Here is a 12,602-nt window from a genome sequence, read left to right on the forward strand (position 1 = left end):
ACCATGTTTCCCGTAAACTTCCAAAAATAACCAGTATTTCTAATCGATACTGTGCACAGAAGCACCACTGCAGTAATGGCGCTGTAACTTGTTCACTAAGTAGCACTGAAAACCTTGTGTTTTGCTCAAGGCGGGCCCCTTTCAAAACAAAGATACAGTACGCAACACTTGCACAGACAATAAGAAAATGTTTCGCAATGACAGGGGACTGGAAAAGCTTTATTTCTACTCATTTCCTATACCTCTTCAAGGTACGATAATCACAGGAAACAGACAAGTACAGAGCTTACCAATAAACTCCTTCCATCGGTGTTCATATTTGCATCAATCCCTAGTGATACTGGAGTCGGCATACCTTTACGTACACTTTCCGATCGAAAGTAAACGGACACCTTATAGTGGACATTAATATTGGGAGTGTCCACCCTTCCCCTTTTGATGCCTTCAACTCTGCTGTCTGTGTAGGTATGACATCTCATCTTCCTCAAGAGCCAAAACCAGAGTATCTAGTGATGTTGGACGTTGGGGTGTGCAGCGAAGCCGATGTTCTAATTGATCCCAAAACTGTTCCCTTGGATTCCAGTCGGGGATCTTGGCTTGTCATTCTATTCAGTTACTATCTACAAACCATTACCTTACAGATACTCCTCTATGACGGGAAGCATTTTCATGTTGACACAATCATAGTCTCCCAACTGTTGTACACCATGCTGCACAACTTCTTCATGCCCTTCCACATTTAACGTTTTCAGTACGTAAGGTCTGACTGGTCTTGGTTCAGCTGCGGTCACTCGATCTAGGCAGCTTTAAACGGGCTGATGTGTCACTCAGGTGACGTCCAAACACTAGTTCACGTTCGAAGTCCCTAATGGACCATTTCTATTACTGCTTATCTACTGACGGCACAATTTTCTCCGCCTCCGTTTACAATGGCAGGCCTTTGTATTTTGTACTAGCGTTCTATGAAACACAAGATTCCTCACAAATAAAAGTCTAGTGCGTTTAGATTGGAAGAACGAAGAGCCCAAGCAATTAGTCTGTTTTTCCCTTCACAACTCTCACGAAATAACTTAAAAGACGACAGACATTAACTCTGGATTTACGTAGCCAAGAAGGTACTGGACATCTCATATAAGAACGCTTTAGTGTGGTATGTCTGCACGTTCTGTTCCTGTGTGTCATACGTCTTTACTACAACACGAAGAGACGTGTAGAGTAAGTTCTGACGTTGGAAATGCAGCGTTCCTGGACGCAGAACCATGTTAGTTTCTTCTTCTAATTATGAAGGAAGTAACCTGAAAGACTAGATGTAGCTTTTTTTATTCTTCTATATATGAAATACGTCAACTGTGACATTCTCTTATTGTCAAGGTAGGTGACATGTCAATGGAATGCTCATATTAGATAAGCGGTACATCCGATCCTTACTCCGAACATTATGTGATTGGGGGATGGCGAGAATAGAAGGCAAATGCACTGAAAGAGGATCCACAATTTAACTCTAGTCAGAATTACGCCAATCTGATATAAATGCACGAGGAAGCTTTTAGCACGGGAGGGAACACGGCCGGAAAAGTTATAGCCAACACTGTTTTCTGCGCGTATATAAAAAGGTTTTGAGAAACAGAGATATCATTCGGATGACTGTGTGCACAGAATCTACGTATTACTGTAAGCAAGTGTTGTAAAGAGTCGGTTTTGTAACTCCAGCGCTTGGGGGCGATTATAAACGAAACGGCAAGGATCACCTGACGCGCTCTTGTTGCCCCGCGAATGGCGGTGGTGACGTAGTGGCGGGATAAACCGATCAGTTAAAACCTATACCGAAAAATAGTGTTTCAAATGGCTCTGAGCACTATGGGACTTAACATCTGAGGTCATCACTCCCGTAGAACTTAGAACTACTTAAACCTAAGTAGCCTAAGGACATCACACACATCCATGCCCGAGGCAGTATTCGAACCTGCGACCGTAGCGGTCACGCAGTGCCAGACTGAAGCGCCTAGAACCGCTCGGCCACACGGGCCAGCCATCCTATATCGATATTTAAGTTCTGAGTAACGTGTATTATTCGGTATTTATTTGGTCTTGGTTACATAATGGGTTGTTTTTATTTTTAATTGTAGCCGCGTAAAAAGTATCAGTTAGCCATACCAGCATTTCTAAATACAGTATAAGTATTCCTAGAAAGGGATCTTAGAAAAGGAGTAATTTTTATTGGTAAAATTAGCATTGGTTTGAAATATTGCATTATTGTGGGAAATGGGAAAAGCAATTACTGTTATCTTAATAACAATTCGAACAGAAAAGAGCAAAAAACACATGGCATAAAAACTGGCAAAGTCTTGCTGAGACATTAATGTCCCAGTTGCCATATGTCGTGGCTTAAAGGTACGCCCATATGTGCAGAGTGCCGATGGCCGTAGTAACTCCAGTCCCCGTCAGATCACCAGTGTTAAACGCTGTTAGGTTTGGCTAACGCTTGGATGGGTCACCGTCCAGGTCTGCCGAGTGCTGTTGGCAAGCGGGGTGCACATAGCCGTTGTGAGGTCAGTTGAGGAGCTACTTGATTGAGGAGTAGCAACACCGGTCACGAAAACTGACAACGGCGGGAGGGCAGTATGCTGACCACAGTTCCCTCTGCATCCGCAACCGGTAACGGCTGGAGGCTGAGAATAACACAGCGGTCGGTCGGTACCGTTAGGCCCTCAAGGCCTTTTCGTGTGGTGTTTGTCTTTTGCTCCGTATGTGAAGATAGAGAAAGTAAATGAGGATACTGAAAGGGTTATACAGTAACTAAAGCTGGACGAAAATCTAATAGTCATAGGAGACTGGAATGCAGCTGTAGGGGAAGGAGTAGATGAAACAGTTACAGTAGAATATGGGCTCTGGACTAGGAATGAGGGGGGAGAAAGACTAATTGAGTTCTGTAATAAATTTCACCTAGTAATAGTGAACACTCTGTTCAAGAATCACAAGAGGAGGCTACAATGTTGCAGTGATGAAGAGTAGGCTGAAGTGTAAGAGAGAAGTCAGAAAGAATCAATGCGCGAAGAAGTGGGATATGGAAGTACAAAGGAATGATGACATACGTGAGCCGTGCGTGGCTCGTGTTCCCGCCATCATGTATTTTACACCCTGTTTTTAACGTACTTCCACCTCACTGAGTTAAATTAAATTACTGGTGTCACTGAGTTGCTGCTTTGCCCGACCGCGAGTGGCGCTAGCAGCGCGTATCGGTATATCCACTCTCGTAGTATCTTTGGTTGACAGCTATTGCTTCCTGGTCGTTGTCTGTCGGACACAAGTTCGTCGCCAGTTCGGGTCGCGAGTTCGGGCTGCCAGTCGGTTGGAACTCGTCTGGAGCGCAGTCCGGACCTGCTAGTCTGGGAGTTGCAATGTGGCACTAGTGCAGTCGGGTTGGAGCTGTGAGGTCTGCGGCTACATGGCTCGCCCGACCATTGCCGCCACACATCACCTGAGCCGGACCGCGGTCTTGGTGGATCGTCGGTCGGTCGTCCTACCGGACGAAGCGTTTTGGCTCGTCGATCGTTCATGAATCGGCTGTGTGCGTGTGCATCGACTCCCGATTTGTCTTCGTGCGTGCTTAGTTACTGTTGGGTATCGTTCACATCTTCGTGAAAGTGTTGGTCGGGTTGTTTGTGTAGTTGGCGTTATTTCCACTGACGACTATTTTAGATGTTGTCGGCAGTCTGCGGGCAGTCGGTCGGTTGTTGCAGACTAGCAAAGTTATCTCCGCGCGGTGCAGTCGGCTGGCGGTCCCCGCGCAGTGGTTCACCGACCCACGACGTCAAAGTTTAGTAGTGGTTTCAACTACCCAAGCCACGTCCATTCATGTTGTGTGGTTAGTTTCGGTGGTTCGCTGTTGGGGAGGTTTTCCTGTGAGCAGCACTGAGTGTTTCTATTGCTGAAATTTAGCCGCCATGCGGTGCAATTAGCTATATTGGTTGATTACAACTCGAGTGCACCAACGGAATTTTGTGCCTGGTGGCCGTTAGTGTTCCGGTTATCGCCCTGGCCACTAATGTATACTATATACTTCCTCAAGTGTTGTCGCTGTCCAACATGGTGTGTAGTTTTGACGGTTAATACGTATTTCATTGTGAATAATCACGTTCGTAACCTTTTTTGTTTGAGTTCCCATGTACTGGTTGGTCGCAAGCAAGTCTTTGTGTCGGTCGGTCCGTGGCTGTCCCCTGGTTGGGTTCCGACGGACCAAGTGTAGTTGGGCTCACCATGTGTCTCACCTAAGTGAACGAGGGCAGACCGACCTCCCTGGAGGCTTCTGAGTGCCGTTTCCTTTATTGTCCTTCTCACATGTGTTTAATTATCATAATCTATCATAGCCAATGATTTAAAAATTTTTGTCTTTACTGGACTTTATTTATTTTAAATTTTGGAAAATCAATTGTGGGCCTTAAGTCACTCAAAACCTTATTCTTGAAATTAGCCTTAAATCAAAAAAAAAACATTTCAGCCTTCTGCTTTAGAAGATTATGGTAATATAGTTTAAAAGTTTTCAAATTTGATTGTGGCCCTCAGCCGCTTGTATTGCACCTTGCATATGTTTGTTCTGTCTACTTTTGCCTTGAGGCTTTGCAAACTAGCTGTGGTACCATATATGTTTTGATTATTTGATTTGCTATTTTAACTGCATTTTTATATTCTTGACTTTTAAGATTTATTGTTTGGTGGCCCTCAGCAGTGAAATAATTGCCTGTTTGAAACGCGTAGTTCTAAAGGACGAAATTCTGAGAAAAATGGACGTAAGCTATAGGGAAAGACGTGTAATATACAATACGTACAAGAGCCAAGAGGGAATAATAAGAGTGGACGATCAAGAACAAAGTGCTCGGACTGAAAAGAGTGTACGACAGGGATGTAGCCTTCCGCCCCTACTGTTCACCCTGAACATGGAAAAGCAATGAAGGAAATAAAAGAAACAGTACCCGCACAAGGTGTACTGGCATACTGATGTAACATCACCTTCTCCGCACTGTTTCTCTACTGCACCGTTACCGCTTCTCTGCTGAAACCACAATACTCCCGGCCTTCTTTTGCACTTTCGGTTCCACCCCCCGTGACATCTAGTGGTCAATTACCCCTTACATAGACGTGTCCGAATACTTTTGATCAGATAGTGCACAACATGAAGCGTCAAGACATGAGCCTACCGGCGCGGTACCCCAGCGGCCGCAGCGCGCTACAGTACGTCGCCCGATGACTGGATTCCGTGTGATTTCGCCGACAAAAATCAGCTCAGCTCAGCGCAGCTCTGTCCAGGCTCAGCGTCCGCGACACACAGCCGGGAGGCCAGGGACCGCCGCGTGCCAGACACCGAAATACCATTAGACGGCGACCGCCTTTCTGCCACTCCGCCTCGTCGCTTTCTGGAGAGACTCGCCCGCTTTCAAGCACCACTCTTCCAGAAGCCGCATCGCCTGCCGCAGAAGTCTAATAGTAACAACTGATTACACAGGTCAACAGAAATAAAATATTTATAACCTGACTGAAATGTAGTAATTCTGCTAATCTGGGGTCGTAAAAAACGGATCTATTATTAGTTTCTTTCTTACTTCTTTTTTTTTTTAGGTGCAGTTTCGGAGATACACAGTAACGTACGACGAGCGTTCAATAAGTAATGCAACACATCTTTTTCTCGGTCAGTTTAGGTTGAAATCTGCGGAGCTTGTTGTCGGACATCATGGGTTATTCCCACTTCAGCCCCAGTAGGTTCATAAAATTCCGCCACCATACGTAGCTTTCAAAATGACGTCTGTAACTGAGTTGCGCTCACAGCAGAGAGCTAATAAAAAAAAAAAAAAAAAAAAAAAAAAAAAAAAAAAAAAAAAAAAAAAAAAGGTTCAAATGGCTCTGAGCACTATGGGACTTAACATCTAAGGTCATCAGTCCCCTAGAACTAAGAACTACTTGAACCTAACTAACCTAAGGACATCACACACATCCATGCCCGAGGCAGGATTCGAACCTGCGACCGTAGCAGTCGCGTGGTTCCGGACTGAAGCGCCTAGAACCGCTCGGCCACCGCGGCCGGCAGAGAGCTATCATTGAATTATTTTTGGAGGGAAAACAAGGGCATCGAAGATATTCATAGGCCCTTGTAGAATCTCTATTGAAACCTGTCAATGAACAAAAGCGTGGTGAGTCGTTGGGCAAGGCTTCTGTCATCATCGCAACAAACTAAACTACGCCCGAACAGGTCTTGGAAGGCCCAACGTCACCGGCCGGCCGCCGTGTCATCCTCATCCCATAGGTGTTGCTGGATGCGGATATGGAGCGGCATGTGGTCAGCACACCGCTCTCCTGGCCGTATGTCAGTTTACGAGACTGGAGCCGCTACTTCTCATTCAAGTAGCTCCTCAATATCATCGCAACAAGGTCGCACAAATCTGTCCGCTCTCCCGCGTGCTTGCCGATCACACACACACACACAGCTGTGACTCCTAAATGTTGGAACGTGCGATCACTCTCTTTCGAGTTTATCAACGGATCACAATCAAAGATCTCATTAGTCAACTGGACGCCTCTGTTGGTAGTGCTGATACACTCTTCCACCACTTCGGGTACTGAAAGCTGGTGCCCACCTGGTTCCTTGCTGCCCAACAGCAGATCATGGACAGCAATGAAGGAACATCTGTGTGAAATTACTTGCGCGTCACGAGGCTGATTACGAAAATTTTTTGTCGACCGTCAGAAGCGATGAAACAGGGTTTCATAACTTCGAACCGGAAATAAAACGGCAGTCCACAGAATGGCGCCATACCACTTCTCTTCCCGGTAAAATCATGGTGACGATCTTTTAGGATTCTGAAGGAGTTATTCTGTTCCCTGTCCTCCCTCATGTATTATATACTTATTTATATATCTTATATGTAGCCTATGTCTGTATGAACGTTTATTAGAGTACTGCATCTTTCGGAGAAGTCTGCTAACAACGTTCCTGTTTTGTTAAATCTCTTGGAGAATTCTGCTTAGCAATGTTTGTCTTAAGTACACGACTGTGGTTTGAAAAGTTCTCGGAACGGAATAGAAAGAAGTACTTAAATCAATGAAATTTGTTTTTGTTTCAATGTAGTCTCTTTGTACATTAATGCATTTGGTCCAACGATGTTCCAGTGCCTTGACCCCATCTCGAAAATGAGTTTCCTCTACGCCTTCCAAATAGTTGTCAACTACGACTATCGATTCTTCGTTTGAAATGAATCTTCGTCCACCAAGAAAAATTTTCAGTTTTGGCAAGAGATGAAAGTTTGAGGGATCCATGTCGGGTGAATAAGGCTCGTGTGGTAACAATTCATACCTTAGTTCGTGTAATTTTGCCATGGTGACGGCACATGTATGAGTGTGAGCATTGTCTTCATGGAAGATGACTGTCTTCCTTGCTAAACCTGGCATTTTTTCGCGTATCTTTTGCTGCAGTTTGTCCAGGAGGTTAGCATAGTATTCTCCAGTAATTGTTTGCCCAGTGGGGAGATAATCTACAAACAGAATCCCCTTCGCATCCCAGAACAATGATGCCATTATCTTTCCCGCTGAAGGAATTGTCTTTGCTTGCCGGCCGAAGTGGCCGTGCGGTTAAAGGCGCTGCAGTCTGGAACCGCAAGACCGCTACGGTCGCAGGTTCGAATCCTGCCTCGGGCATGGATGTTTGTGATGTCCTTAGGTTAGTTAGGTTTAACTAGTTCTAAGTTCTAGGGGACTAATGACCTCAGCAGTTGAGTCCCATAGTGCTCAGAGCCATTTTTTTGTCTTTGCTTTCTTTGGCGGCGGAGAATCAGCATGTTTCCACTGCTTTGACTGTTGTTTGGTCTCTGGGGTATAGTAGGGCATCCAAATCGGCGGTCACAAACAGGCGCCAAAAATCTTGTTCGCTTCTCCTAAAACGGGCTAAACATTGTTCCAATACTTCCATTCTCATGCGTTTTTGATCCAGCGTCATGAGCCACGGCACACATCTTGCAGATAATATTTTCATTTCTAATTCTTCAGTTAAAATGTGATATACTCTTTCAGATAACATCTGGCAAGCGTGAGAAATTTCATGCACTTTCAATCTGCGATCCTCCATGACCATTTTGTGCACTTTTTCAATTAATTCTGGAGTAGTGAAACATTTTGGCCGACCACTGCGCGGATCATCATCTAAGCTCTCTCGACCAAATTCAAAAATGGTTCAAATGGCTCTGAGCACTATGGGACTTAACTACTGTGGTCATCAGTCCCCTAGAACTTAGAACTACTTAAACCTGACTAACCTAAGGACATCACACACATCCATGCCCGAGGCAGGATTCGACCAAATTCATTTGTCCACTTAGCAACAGTTGAATATGAAGGAGCAGAGTCCCTCAGTGTATTCTAGAAATCGGCATGAATGTCCTTTGCTTACATACCTTTCCTTACGAAGAATGTCGAGTTTTTCCAGCTTCGCAAATCACTACGCGGAAATAACTACAGAGCCACGTCACCGCCACAGCTCTCTCCCAAGAGCACTGATGTGTCACGTGTTTACAGGCAACAGTCCAGTGAGTACCACGTGAACAACTCATTGCGCTAGCGCTGTCCTCTCGTGGTGATTCCGAGAACTTTTCAAACCACCCTCGTACATATATATGCTCAGCTTTGTTTTCTGGTTGGAGTGGATCTCGCATTAAATAATGTTACCAAAAAGGTAGTTTTTCAAATTTTTACACGATACTCTAATCAACGTACAGACGGTCATATGTCGGACTGTATGTCGTGTGAGGGGTCCACTTGTTCGTGGAGCCCGATTCTGTAATATATTTCATGAAAAATGACGTGTAATAGCTATCACATGTAGAAGAGATTGTATCTTTGACACCACTGAACCAAAGATGTTGCCTGAGTGGCAGAATCTATTGTAAGTTGGGGCGCGCCGAGCGCTGTAGCAGTTGCCACTGTACTCTGTTAAAGGCAGGATATAAGACTTAAGCTATTGGCTAACTGTGAGAATTTAGCTGTTGGACTATGAACGCAGCATAATACAGTTTTGTAAGGTAATGAAATTTTGTATATTTACTTTTAAGTATGCAGCAATGCAATATGGATCTTGCTAATTTTACAGCACTGACCCTTCAATGTAGGAGCCGTTTTTGCCATCAGGTTTAATGAATAGGTTGATTAGGTATACCCGATTCGTAATATTTGGTGTGTTTTGTAATCCTGATATAGACAAGTTAAATTTTGAAATCTATTTTGTTAAACGATGTTAGACTTTGTCATGTAACAATTCAGGTATGTTTAATTATGTCAGTAAGTGAGAATTGTAGAACAATTGAGAACTTCACGGATTTTGAAGTTAATGTAAAATGTTTCATATTACATTTTGTGAAGGAAAAGCTTTATTTTGAATACAATTTTGAAACTAAAGTATAAGGTCTTAGCATATCCTTTTATCAGTACCTCATCCTCTTCCATATCATGTTTGTTTAAATCCAGTGAATTTTTAAAAGAAATGATTTTTCAGTGGGATTAAAAAAGTATTAATGTGTCAAAATCAGAAAAGTATTAATGTTTGTAACAGCTTTAATGCGAGCAGCATTGCACAGCGCTGAGCCAGTATACCAAATTATCACTGAACATTTGCAAGGTTATTCATTTATCAACTAATCTACTGACATGATTTGTATGGAGCTATTTTCCGGCCGGCATTACACATCGTTGAGCCAAGATTGAATATTTTCTGTGCCTACTGTGGAGAGAACAGAATACCAGGATTACATTCGCTGCGATTCAAGAGCTAAGGAAATTGTATTTCATTGTTTATTTGCATAGGGAATTTTATCAGTTTATTGCACAGGGCCATAGACCTCTGTGCTCACGAGACTGAGTAAATTTCAGAGGCATTGATTTAATTACGGGCATTAGATACTGGTTTTCCAGATTAAGTTGTTTAATTTTTCTTTGGATTTGAGTAAAACTGATTAAGCACACCTTTTGCTCAACAACAAAAATGGCTCTGAGGACTATGCGACTTAACTTCTGAGGTCATCAGTCGCCTAGAACTTAGAACTACTTAAACCTAACTAACCTAAGGACATCACACAAATTCATGCCCGAGGCAGGATTCGAACCTGCGACCGTAGCGGTCGCTCGGCTCCACACTGTAGCGCCTAGAACCGCACGGCCACTCCGGCCGGCTGCTCAACAACACACCACACAGTAAATCTGGATAACAGATATATATTATTAAAGAACGTTACAGTCGATTACAGTATCGTGTAAAAATTTGAAGTAAATCGGTCAAGAACTTTTCGGGACTTTTGGTAACATCGTTAAACTAAAACTGATTTTATATAGTAGTACAGATTTCTCGCAGAAGCAAGATGATATTGGCGTATTTTTACTTTCTACGGATAGCATGGCCTACAGGAACTGAAAGCATACGAATCTCATAATGCAACGACACAGTTTATAAACTACGTTTTGATGCGTTTATGAATAGGCTACAGCTCTCTGGTCCGTGCACCACATTCAAAGCTGTCACCAGATCATTGAAGTCACAGTGTGCACTTAGTTTATTCTCCTTTTTAAAATACTGAATTAAATCTGTCCGTCATGTCCTGTATATTACCACGTGGTCCCAGAAGATTCCACTGTTTCAGTCTAGAACCTAGGAGCTCAGCTTTGTTTTCTGGTTCGTGTGGGTATATGGAGCTCACACCTATCCAGGTGCTAAATCATCATCCTGTGATGTTAAGCGAATGGTGTTGGATGGGATGTTTTCTCCGCTTTGGCCTTCATCGACATTTGCCTCCAGACTGTAAAGCCCAGGTGGATTTGGTACAGGCAGATGAACCCCACGTGGAACAGGGCGGATAGCTGAAGGAATGTTGGGCTATGTAATGTTCAACCACTTCTTTTTATATATAACTCTGTGAACAACAGGTACCATGCAGAAATAGCTGTAAGTGGTCAGATCTGTCCAAATAGCAGGGGTGACAAAGGCCAGTGAATGTCCAATATTTTTGATCCACTCAGGCAAATTTACAACACAAGAATTGCAACAAGCATGAGATGCCCACGTTTGTCTTGATCACATAACTTTACACCAAAATAATGGTTGTAGGCTGTGTTCGATAGTGAATTAATGTTCATTTTTGATTAGCAAGTATCACATTTCCACAGATACAGCAGAATTGGTTCGGATACTTTATGCATTCACACTACATATTCCCTACATATTGTCGGTGGAACAGCGACCAATACAGTAAAGAAAAAGTTTATGTTTGTGTCTACATTCGCAATTTATTTATTTAGTCTACTGGCTACTGGTTACTGTACACAGTACCAACATTAGGCCATCCCCTAGGACCGAGAACTACTTAAACCTAACTAACCTAAGGACATCTCACACATCCATGCCCGAACCAGGATTCGAACCTGCGACCGTAGCGGTCGCGCGGTTCCAGACTGCAGCGCCTAGAACCGCTCGGCCAGTCCGACCGGCACAAATACATGCTTAGAACAGTAGCGCAAGAGCCGTATACATAAAACAGCAAACGCTTAGCATATAGTGAACTTTAAAATGAGTAGGTGCCATGTTAGTCCGGTACGCAGTCGCCATATGTGTACGGACATGGGTGTGTCAAGCAGTAAAAAAAAAGGTCAGTGTTGAGTTTTAAATAGATGTAAATTGCGGCCATCGGCGAAAGAGTGCCCCTTGTGTACAGAGTTTATTTTATTTATTTTGAAGGGTGTTGGCACTCAGTGATTAGGTTACCTTCCACGCAAGGAGATTTGTTAACCGCCGTAACACCATTTTTTTGGGACAGAGAAATTCTTTTTAACTTCTTCTAAGGTCATAATGTATAAGATATCTCAAAATAGCATAGTATCTGAAATTAAGAAATTACGTAATGAAATAGTCCCACGCGTAACAAAAAATTAAAAGCAAAATCGCAAATGTGATTAGCCAAGTTTACGTTGTACCCCTGTGCACAGTTTACATCATTATAAAATGTCACTCTGACAATGAATCTTTAATTTACGCTAGATGCTTCGTGATAATAGCGTCACGTAACAGAAACACAAAATCAGTTTTTACTTAAAAGAAAGCCAGAGTCCGGATGGAATAGTGATAATCTGTAGCTGGGTATTACTTTGCAACCGTCAGTTGACGATATTTGGCTTCATCTCTAGTTTCGTGTTTGCCCCAGCAGTGTCCATGGAGAAAAAACCGTAATAATGGTGAATGCTGTCAGATTTTAACTGACCTGAGGGGTATGCCGAACGGCGTTTGCAGGGTACTGGCACTCAGTCATTAGCTTTCACACAAGAATATTTGTTAACCACCGTAACACCATGTTTTGTGACAGTGAAGCTTGTCATGAAACTCGGGAACATTATTCGGCTTGGAATCTGACTGGAATGAGCCCCGATGATCAGCAAAGACGTGTCTGGGGACGCCATGGATAGCACTGGGATACCAACCTGACTGTCGCGTGCCACACGGTACGACAGCCGGTACTGATGGCCTAGGATGCCACTTCATTACATAGCATGATCCCTTTGGCTGTCATTTGTGGCATCCTTACAGT

Source organism: Schistocerca americana, chromosome 2 (genome assembly GCF_021461395.2).
Source record: "Schistocerca americana isolate TAMUIC-IGC-003095 chromosome 2, iqSchAmer2.1, whole genome shotgun sequence".
NCBI classification, from domain to species: Eukaryota; Metazoa; Arthropoda; class Insecta; order Orthoptera; family Acrididae; genus Schistocerca; species Schistocerca americana.